The 11,366-nt window shown below is 41.8% G+C and overlaps 1 pseudogene; it reads left to right on the forward strand.

Annotated features, from left to right (window-relative positions):
• Positions 1 to 5,720: 5,720 nt before the first annotated feature.
• On the forward strand, positions 5,721 to 9,756 carry LOC100469735 (annotated as a pseudogene).
• The last annotated feature ends 1,610 nt before the right edge of the window (positions 9,757 to 11,366 follow it).

The following is an 11,366-nucleotide window of genomic DNA, read 5'->3' on the forward strand; positions in this document are numbered from 1 at the left end:
ACTTCAGAAGATGCCAACGTGTTATCATCCCTGCTTAAGAAGATTTGTGAACCAGCTAAAAAGACAGAATTAGCAAATTCTGGAGAGCTATCACTAAAAATAACACTAATTCCTGTCATTTGTCAAGCTTTTACCGTGTGCCAGGCCCTTTGCTGATGCCTTCCACCAGCTAATCCTTCCAGTGCTTATTAAGAGATAGATAGAGAAATGGCATCCAAGCCAAAGCTGACTGGCTACGATGGCCAGGCTACCTGGCACGGAGAAGTCAGAAGAATTGTAGAACTGTTTCCTTCTTGTTAGGGCCTCTGTCAGAAATCAGAGTTGCGGGAACACAGCAGCATGCCATTTGTCACAACTGGTTTGTTGCTTATGAAGATGTAAGGGTGTTTTTTTTTTTCATGTGTATTCCTCATCATGGCAACAAAACCATCTCAGCAAGAACTTAAGGGATGGTTCATAGGTGCTCCTCATTCCTCGCTGGCGTGTGGTACCTGACACCACGTGGCTTCTGATCTAAATAAAAATCGCTGGCAACTTCTCCCCATAAGGAAATGAGAAGTCGTTATCTAGTCTGAAAAATTAGATTGGGTCAATCAGAAAGGTAATTAAGGCATGACTAGGACTACAGAAACTTCCCAATAAAGGAAAAATACTGTCAGTGTGCTGGAAGCTGGAAACCACTAATGTTACTAAACCCTGAATAGAAATTTTTTTTAAAGATTTTATTTATTTACTTGAGAGAGAGAGACAGAGAGCAGGGGGAAGGGCAGAGGGAGAAGCAGATTCCCTGCTGAGCAGGAAGCCTGACGTGGGACTTGATCTTGGGACTCCGGGATCATGACCCCAGCCGAAGGCGGAAACTTAACCAACTGAGCCACCCAGGCACCCTGATAACAAATTTTTTACAATGTCTAGAATTAGCACTAAATTTCAACATCATTAAGAAGCAGGTATTTTCTAAGAAACAGACTACCCAGGACTGAACAAGAAGATCTAGGCCTCCCTAAAATGTTGATTTTCAGGTTTCATGTCCTTGCTCAGAGACTCCCACCAATGCCTGAGTTTTGTTTTGTTTTGTTTTTACATCAAATAAAGAACCAACAACCCTAGTTGGGACTCAAAGTGTTCCCCATCCTGACTTCTTTGGTCCATATAGCAGGAAACTTGGCCACCATCTCCCCAAGTTTTATTTCTTACAGTTTCAGCCACCCTGGGGTATGATGACTTTTCCAGTTCTACATTTTTTGGGGAAGAACACGTATTGGCTCCCCCTTGGTGTGATGACCACGCTTAGACCAGCCCAGTGTGACCAGTGAGGTCAACACAGCTGTGAAATGGGGTGGGAATGGAGCAGAAAAGACAAAATACTATTTTTGATCAACTCCAAATCTTTTTCTCTCCTGCGAGTAATATCATAAAAAGCTAACATTTACCAAATATTTATTATGTGCTAAGCACTTTACACACTTTCATTCAATGCTCAATGAGGTAAGCATTGTTATGCCCATTTGTAATTGAGAAAGTTGAGGCACACGGAGGTTATGTAACTTGCCTAAGTTCACAGTTAGCAAGTAGTAAACATCGCTTGGGCTGTGACCACAGTGTGTTATTGCTAATTTTTGAAATATGAACTATCTGATCAACTCTTTTGGTAATAACAAGTCTCCAAGGGTATTTATCATTTCACACTTATTCCCATCTCCCCAGCTAGACTGAGGGTGGAATCCAGGTCTTCTCACTCTCTATCTATCCCACATCTTAGCCTCGGACATGCCCTGCAATCAAAGCCCAAGAGTGCCAGGGCCCCAGGTGACATGCGACCAGAGTGCCTGCCAAGGAAGGAACAGATGGGTCTGCTAAATGGTGAAATCAAGTCCCTGCCACTATAATGGCAATAAGCATTCCACATAAAATAATTACTTCCAGTTTGCTTGGCAGGTTGGACAAAGTCCGAGGGAAGGTTAATTTATCTTTCACAGCTTTGAGCCTTCAAGCTGTGGTTTCCCAAGTGAAAAGAGCCTCTCCTCAGTGATTCTTTGCAGGATCCATTTAGTCATGACAGAATTACCTCCTCATCACTGAGTGGCAAAGTCAATTTGGAGTCCACTTCTCAGCGAGGGACCACAATGGAGGAAATTATTTAAGTCACATGGAGATTTAAGTCCATAGGTCTACAGTACTGTAGGTAGGACACTGAAATAGGTTTCAGGTCGAGACTCCAGCTACCTGTACCATGTAAATTTTGTGCAATGATTTTTTTCATCTAAGAAATGGGTACAATCATACATGGTCTATCTGTTTAAGGAATATAAAGACTATTAAGTGAAATTAAGTTTACTAAATCAAATTTGGCATAGTTAAAGGTGCTTAAAAATTTCCAAGAAGAGAATCCAGGCATGGGTGGAGCCTTTAATCTGAACTGAAATAGCAGAACTTCCTGTCTTTCCTGCTGGTTAATGTTTCTAGACTTCTTCCTCATCTCTGTTTTCTGGCTCTACCTTCCTCCCATTAGTCCCATCTGTTAAAGTTCTTACACTAGGGGAATTAAATGAGCCAATTTTTTGTGTGTTTTCAAATAACCAAATACCTCTTCCCGCTGAATGGCACAGACTAATCTTGGTAAGAATTTGGTGTCAGCGTCATGAATATCCGACCCAATTCTATCCATCCTCTTTTTCAGAGAAACATGGTTTGCTAAGGTAATCCCTGGTGGCCAAAGCAAAGACAGATCAAGGATTTCATTCAAAAAATGCCTTATTTGGTACCACAAAGAGTCATGCATTCCTAATTCAGTCTTGCCTACTTGGCCTGGGTCAGAAACTACTCCCTAGTAGAAGCAAAGATAACTTTACACCCTGGGAAGAAAAAGCAGAAAGATAAATGCTGTAAGATTTGTCAGCAGTGGAAGATATTCAATATTCTTTCTAAAAGAGTAGAGTCATACTCGCAAAAGCAAGAGAAGCAAAAATATTTCAGTTGATGTGGAAAATGGCTTTAATTGTTTGTTATATTTGAGGTGACGTGTTCCTTTGGTCTCCACGGTAGCCATATACCCTTCTACTGTTAACAGAACTTTTTGTGTGTAGCTCCCTTTCCCTTTCTCTATTCCATGTAATTTACTGGATTTAGAATTCATGGTTGACAGTCAGTTTATCTTAATATTTGAAAAATGTTGTTCCCTTCTTTTTGGCCTCCATGGCTTCAAGTGAAAAATCCACTATCATCAGAATTAGTGTTTGTCTGTAAGTAATGCCTAGTTTCTTAGTGGCTTCTTTCAAGATGTCTTCTTTATGTTTCATTTTCAGAAGTTAAATTATGATATGTCTTGGTGTGGCATTGTTTGTATGTATCCTGTGTAGGGTTAGCTCAGTTTCTTGATGAGGTAGGTTTATGAATTTGGGCAAATTTAGAAAGTTTTCAGATATTTTTCTTCAAACATGTCAATACTTCTTTCTCTTTGCTCTCCTTCTGGGATGCCAATAACATAGATGTCCGCTCTTTTGTTATTGTCCCACAGGTTTCTGAGACATCATTCACTTTTCTTTCAGTCTATTTTCTCGCTGTTGTTTATCACAAAGCTGTAATCATCAAGACATGGATGGTACTGGCACAAAAACAGACACATAGATCAATGGCACAGAATAAAAAACCCAGAAATGGACCCACAACTATATGTTCAACTAATCTTTGACAAAGCAGGAAAGAATATCCAATGGGAAAAAGATAGTCTCTTCAACAAATGATGTTGGGAAAACTGGACAACAATAGGCAAAAGAATGAATCTGGGCCACTTTCTTAACACCATACACAAAAATAAATTCAAAATGGAGGAAAGACCTAAATGTGAGACAGGAAAACATCAAAATCTTAGAAGAGAACACAGGCAGTAACCTCTTTGACATCAGTGGTAGCAACTTCTTACCAGACATGTCATCTGAGGCAAGGGAAACAAAAGCAAAAATGAACTACTGGGACTTCGTCAAGATAAAAATCTTCTGCACAGTGAAGGAAACGATCGACAAGACTAAAAGGCAACCTTCAGAATGAGAGAAGATATTCACAAATGACATATCTGATAAAGGGGTCATATCCAAAATATATAAAGAACTTATAAAACTCAACATCCAAAAGCCAAATAGTTCAGTTAAAAAATAGATAGAAGACATGAAGAGACATATTTTTCTTTTGTTTAAATAGAGTAAGCTTTATTGGCTTATCCTCAAGTTTACTGATTCTATCCTCTGTCATCTCTTGCTCTACCATTGAGCTCATCCAGTGAATTTTTTATTTTGGCTATTTTATCTTTAAGTTCTATAATTTCCACTTTGTTCTTTTTTATAACTTTCTGTCTTTTGCTGAGATTTTGTACTTTTTCATTTGTTTCAAAAGAATTTGTCATTGCTTGTTGAAGCATTTTTGAGATGGCTGCCTTAAAATCCTTGTCAGATAATTTTGATCAATCTTGATGTCAGCATCTCTGATTGTCTTTTCTCATTCAACTTGTGATTTTCCTGTTTCTTGGTATGATGAGTGATCTTTTTATTGTATCCTGGACATTTTGGATATATTATGAGGCTCTGGATTCTATTTACTTTTCTCTTTTTAAGCTGGAAGTCCTTCTGTTTTGAAGTCGTGTGAGGACTTGAGTGTGTTTGCTCTGCTTCCTGCTGGATCTCGCTGACATCACCTCCAAAAAGTGGAGCAATGACTCACATCACACTGTCACACCTTGTTGCAGATAGATAGAAGTTCAGCTCCATCCTCAGCCCATCAACATCTTTCCTGCAAAACTGGGGCACCAACTCAAACCAAGTCATTATCTTAAAGTGGGGTTGTAAGCTCAGCTCCCTATTGATGTGGTGAAGGGTGAAGGCTACAAGGCAGAGGGCTAACATACCATTTTGTTCCTTCAGGCTAGGGGTAGAAGTTCAGCTCCCTACTGGTCCCTACTCATGAAGGGTGGGGAATAAAGTGTCAATTAGCTCCACCTCTCATCACCTCATTCTACCTGTTGATGCCAATAGGGGATGGCAGCTCAGAAGAGGGGTGCAGAAAGCAGAGTGTTGAGTAGCCCTGCTTTGTACACTGCTTCGTTCAATCTCTTTGCTGTGGGTTGGAGGGGGAAGTTCAGCTCTCCACTGAACTCCACCGGCCTCCAGAATTAGGGAAAGTGGAGTGCAGACTAGCTCCAGTTTACTCTGCCCTATTCATGCTCAGTGATGCAATATGAGTGTAGAAACTCAGCTCACCATTGGACTTAGCCAAACACTATAATTTGACCCCTCCCCTCCAGTGGTTTGTTCAAAGGCACTGAAAACAATCCAAGGTAACTCAGTATTGGGGTTTTGTGGGGACAATAGGGAAATACAGGGTTATTGAGAGAGTCTCTCTCTTTGTGCTGGATTTGAAGTTGATGGGAGTAGGCCTGGAAACTGTGGAACTACTACCTAAGGATTAAAGAGAGTTTAGGCTCTTTTGGCTTCCCTATGCAGTAAATGCAGTGGTTAGGTGCATATACTTGATTTCAAAGTGTAGCTCAATTAAGAGACTTCGATCACAACATCTTACCAAGTAAAATGGAAATAATAAAAGTACATCCCTGGTGGGGTTATTGCAAACATTTAACGAGGTAAGGCAAGTAAAGCAGTTCAACCAATGTTTGGCATGTTGTGAGTTCTCACTACATGGAAACAATGATGAATAATTGATAATGGTTGTTAATGGCAAGTCAGGGTCTTCTTCTTTTCTTTTACCTTTCATAGGACTGAGCTCATGGTAAGAGCTGAATAAATAATACCAGCACCAACCAATGTATCAAGAGCCAGCAGATTAAAACCTGTTAACTCAGGGGCGCCTGGGTGGCACAGCGGTTAAGCGTCTGCCTTCGGCTCAGGGCGTGATCCCGGCGTTGTGGGATCGAGCCCCACATCAGGTTCCTCCGCTATGAGCCTGCGTCTTCCTCTCCCACTCCCCCTGCTTGTGTTCCCTCTCTCGCTGGCTGTCTCTATCTCTGTCGCATAAATAAATAAAATCTTTAAAAAAAAAAAACACAAACCTGTTAACTCAATTTTCCTTCCCACCACAGTGCTTGTTTTAATGTAAAGATTAGGGCTGGCTGACCAATTGCATCCTCACCATCTGCTGTCACACAACATAACAGTACTGCCTCTTCCACATCTGTCTCTCCAGGGATTCTGTATCAAAAGCAATTTCCCACGAGACTGACATCCTTATAGCTGCACAGAATAAAACCTCCTTATCCATAATAGAGACTCTTCCCTCCCTCCTCTAGTCTACCAGTTTCCTATCACCACTTGTTAAAAATCACCCCCAGTAGAACCTGGATTCAAGGAATGAAAGTCCTGTGAGGAATAGAATGTGGAGAACTGTCAGCTGGCATGGATGTTAATATCACATTAATGGAGCCGTCTTAGGTTCTTCAAGATAGTTCCATGGTGAGAAACGCAGAGAGATTAATGGCGCTCTGCCCTCACATGTGCGGTAAGAACTGTCCTGACAAGTCAACAGAACCCCAAGCACGGGGGCTCTAAAGTGAGTTTGAGCTGAGGGCAACCAGGCTCAAAGAGCTTTTCTTATTCTGAACTCTAATTGTCCACACCATTGAAAAACATGGCCTGGCATTTACCTCAGTCTCATTCACCACAACCTAGTTGGGTCTTTTCATTCCGCTCTGGAAACAGGTTTGAGTGTATCAAAAATGACATTTTTATTTGTATCACCGATCCTTGAGATATCATGGAATTTTTCTCCTACTCTAACCTCCCATTAATCTATTTTGTGGCAGCTTCCTCAGTCCCATTCCTACTCCCCTCTGTCATGCCTTGATAATCCCAAGAGTTCTCTTCTCAACAGGAGGCAGTTTTTTCCCTCCCCAAGGGACATTTGCAATGACAGGAAATGTTTTTGACTATCACGATCTGAAGAAGAGTGAGGAGGTGCAGGCCAGCGCTATTGACATGTGGTGGATAAAGGCCAACGATGTTGTTAAACATCCTACAATGTACAAGATGTTCCCTACCCCCCAGCAAAGCATCTGGCCTAAAAAGTCAATAATATCAAAGTTAAGAACCTTGATTTAGAGGCTGCAAAACAAGACCATATTTCCAAGTATCTTTGCAGCTAGACTTCCACATGTGCTCAGTTGGAAAGCAGAAGTGAGATCCATGAGACCACAGTTGTAAGGTCTTCCTGCAAACTCACTGGCAGAGGTGTTTCATTCTTCTGGCTCTGGCTCTAGTTCCTGATCCCTAGATTCTGAGTGGCGAGTGCGAGCAGCATCAAGGTTCCCACTGGACGTATCCCATGTGTGATTGGGTTTTTTTCTTGGCTTATTTGCTCCTACTTGCAGAGCATTCAATTTTGTTTCTCTGGCCCTCCTAGACATTCTTGTAAGTGACTTCATGGCCTATAATAAATCCTTTTCTGCTTAAACTAGTTAGAGTGCATTATTTGGTTTGCAATTAAGGATCTTAAGTAATACAGTAAGTGATTATAGGCAATCAATCTTCAAGAAGATGGGAATGTGAGATTGATTATAGTTAGAAATCAATGCAGATTTAGTTAGCATTAGAAGGCGGAACTCTTGTAGGCCTTGAAGGACTAAGTACCCGCTTCTAAATGGAAAGTGAATTGGTATGGGGGATTAAAGATGGTCACAAATTTTTTGTCACTCATCCTTCTGTTCCCTCCCTTTCCCTTGAACATAGGCCATCCCTGTTATTTTAGTCAATAAATAGAAATATAACAAAATCGATCCTGTGAATTTCAGAGGCTGGGCCTTAGATCTGCAGCATCTGCCTTTATCTCTTAGAACACTCCCTTTTAGGATTCAACCACCATCCTGTGGGGATGCCCAAACAATCCTGAAGACAGGCTACAGGGAGGAGAACCAAGGTATCCTTAGCTGAAGACCCCAGCTGAATCTCCAACCAACATCCAGCATCAACTACCAGCCATTTTTGTCATGTCTTGAATGTCCCAGGCCCTGTTGACCCTCTGCTGCTTGTCATCTCATCAACCATTGCTAAATACCATCAATCCATGAAATGGTGAGAGATAACAACTGGGTTATTGCTTCAAGTCACTAAGTGTGGAAGTGATTTGTTACTCAGCATTAGATAACCAAAATAATTGGCTACTTCCAACTGTACTGGCAAGCTTAAAAAATAAAATGACAAGGTAAAGGTTTAAATTCTCTATTCAAGACATAGTCAGAGAATCAGAGTCTTTATGACTGCCCAGAAAGAAGGTGGCTATAAAAATAAGATGTCGAGGGGCGCCTGGGTGGCACAGCGGATAAGCGTCTGCCTTCGGCTCAGGGTGTGATCCCGGTGTTATGGGATCGAGCCCCACATCAGGCCCCTCCGCTATGAGCCTGCTTCTTCCTCTCCCACTCTCCCCGCTTGTGTTCCCTCTCTCGCTGGCTGTCTCTATCTCTGTCGAATAAATAAATAAAATCTTTAAAAAAAAAAAATAAGATGTCGAGTCTAATTCTGTAAGCTGCTCAAAATTCAACATAGGTTGACTAAACAGCCTCATTGGATCTCTTGTGTACATGTTACAGCACTGACTAGGAAAGAATAGGATGTTGAGAATAAAAATGGTGACATTTGAGAGGATTTGAATGATTCTGAGGACATCTAACCTTCCAAATCTGACTTGTCTATTGCCAATGGAAGCAGCCCCTCTTTATCTGTTGAAGCTGGCCCTGCCCACTAGAACAACCAATAAAGACATCATCTAACGGAGCAGAAATACCAATTATCCCCTTGCCTCAATACTACCTCTCAGTGGCTCCAGGCCTAAAACTGCAGTCAGATCTCAACATGCCCTGGGGCATCAGTTACAGAGTAAAACCGTAAAAGAAGGGGCACACACAAAGAACTACAAGATTTTGCTAAATTATATCAGCAAAACTTAAGGAACATATGTGAGAAGATCGTAGATTAAAAAGAGAGCAATATAATTCTGAATGAAGCTGAACTTAGTGCAATGATTTTATGTACCAGAGATTCTAAAATCAATGGGCTCACAAGTCTCTTTTCCAGTTATTGTGGCACGTGGTACCATGAGCAGCAGTCTCCCACGACACCTCGTATGAGGTTGTGCAGGAAGTCCTGCCGCACAGCTGGTACAAGTGCCCAAAGTTTTTGGAGATGGTGGAGCTGCAGGTCAGCTTGAAGAACTATGACTCTTCAAAGACAAGTGCTTCTTGGGCACTGTCAGGCTTAAGTCCACTCTTCACCCCAAGTTCTCCATATGTGTTTTGGGGGACCAGCCGTGCTGCAATGAGTCCAAGGCTGTGGATATCCCCACATGGACATTGAGGCCCTGAAGAAACTCAACAAGAATAAAAAATGAGTTAAGAAGCTGGCCAAGAAGTATGATGCCTTTTTGGCTTCAGAATCTCTGATTAAGCAGATCCCATGAATACTGGACCAAGGCCTGAATAAGCCTAGCAGTTTCCCTCCCTTGCTGACTCACAATGAGAACATGGTGGCCAGAGTGAATGAAGGGAAGTCCACGATCAAATTCCAGATGAAGAAGGTACTGTGCCTGGCAGTGGCTGCTGGCCACATGAAGATGACAGATGATGAGCTCGTGTACAGCATCCACTTAGCTGTTAATTTCCTGGTGTCATTTCTCAAGAGTTGGCAGAACATCCAGGCTTTATACATCAAGAGCACCATGGGCAACCCCAGCACCTGTACTAAGGCACAGCTTAATAAACCCTAGTGCTACCATTACCTGTCTGCCTGTGACTCCGGAGAGGCAGGTGCTTTGTGAGTTGACATTGCATGCCGTGGCACTGTGCTGATGACTGCAATTTCTGGCAGTCAGTGATGGGTAGTCATTTTCTCCACACTGCAAACCAAGAAATGGATTCTATCAACCTTTGAAAACATACAGTCTTATTTAGATCTCTTGGATACTTAAAAAGAGAGTAACTCTTAAAACATGTGACAGTAGGTCTGCTAACCAGGACTGAAGCTTTTCTGATAACCCTGAGAAAGGCAGAGTAGGACCTTCACATTGAAGACATTGACTCAGCCCTTGGCAGTGTGCTTAACCTATGGCCTGAAGTTGCTTTCCTTTAAGCCAGGTTCTTTCCATGGGCCTTTTTGTTTTGTTTCATCCCTCTAAATTGTGCCTTTGGGTTCTTGGTCGGTAGGGATCACAAGGAATGTTCCAAATGGAGATTGGGTTCCTGGATTATTCAGAAGGGAGTGGTCCACAGTCCTGAGAAATTGATCTAGTGTTTGCTTGTGTGACCCCACACTGAATACCCTATGTTCAGGGTAGCAATTTATTGTGTGAGATGTTTAGGAAAACACAAGTAGGAGACCTGTGCAATATTGTATTCATCTGCCCTGTTTTTTAGGGGAGTTTAGCAAATGGGTAGAATCAGGCTGTGAAACTTCTAGGCCCTTGTCCCCCGGGTAGGTTCTGCCCCCTTCCTGACCTGAGGCATTTCCCTGTTGGAGTTCTTGCCTCCAGCACTGAGTACTGGAGAGTTGGTTTTGGCCCGGTAGGAAATACCTGTGACTTAACCTTTAACTTGAATCTGCTTCATTTAACTTAGGTAAAGTAACTAGTTTATCCCACCATCTCTCCATTTTTGAATATAGCTGAAAGTCTATTTCAAACCATAATTTAAAATGTTGTACCTTCTTGAAATAAGCTTGAACCAGAATGAATACAAGGTTTTCACTAAAGTAATCAATACATAAAATTTTAAAAAATAAATAAAATCAACAAGTTCACCAAGACAACTGGGAGTGGTTCTAAATGGTCGATAGAAATCTTGACTCAGAGGTGCCTGGGTGGCTCAGTCGGTGAAGCATCAGCCTTCGGCTCAGGTCATGATCTCAGGGTCCTGGGATTGAGTCCCACATTGGGCTCCCTGCTCAGCGGGGAGTCTGCTTCTCCCTCTCCCTCTGTGATCTCTCTAGCTCTCACTCTCTCTCAAATAAATAAATTTTAAAAATAAAAAATAAACTCAATGTTTAAAAAAAAGAAGAAACCTTGACTCAGTGGTGGCCTACTGTAAATAAAGTCAATATTCATGTAATTCCTTGGAATAATGTAGGGAGAAAAGAATGTTGGAGTAAATTTGTTATAATCCATTCACTCCCCCACCTTTGAGAGGGTTCAAAAACACTCTCTTGCCAAAGCCTTGAGAAATACATTGAAGAGAGGCGTGGCAGTCTTTGAAAAGCACTGGAGCGGCTGTACTCCAAGCTAGAAGTGAAAGTGCATTGAAAAGGGCTTTCTGATTTCAGCGGTGTTAATAGGCCGGCACAAACACCAGAGGCAAGGTGAGCATGAATATCATAATAAGCCAC

Source organism: Ailuropoda melanoleuca, chromosome 12 (assembly GCF_002007445.2).
Source record: "Ailuropoda melanoleuca isolate Jingjing chromosome 12, ASM200744v2, whole genome shotgun sequence".
Taxonomy (NCBI): Eukaryota; Metazoa; Chordata; class Mammalia; order Carnivora; family Ursidae; genus Ailuropoda; species Ailuropoda melanoleuca.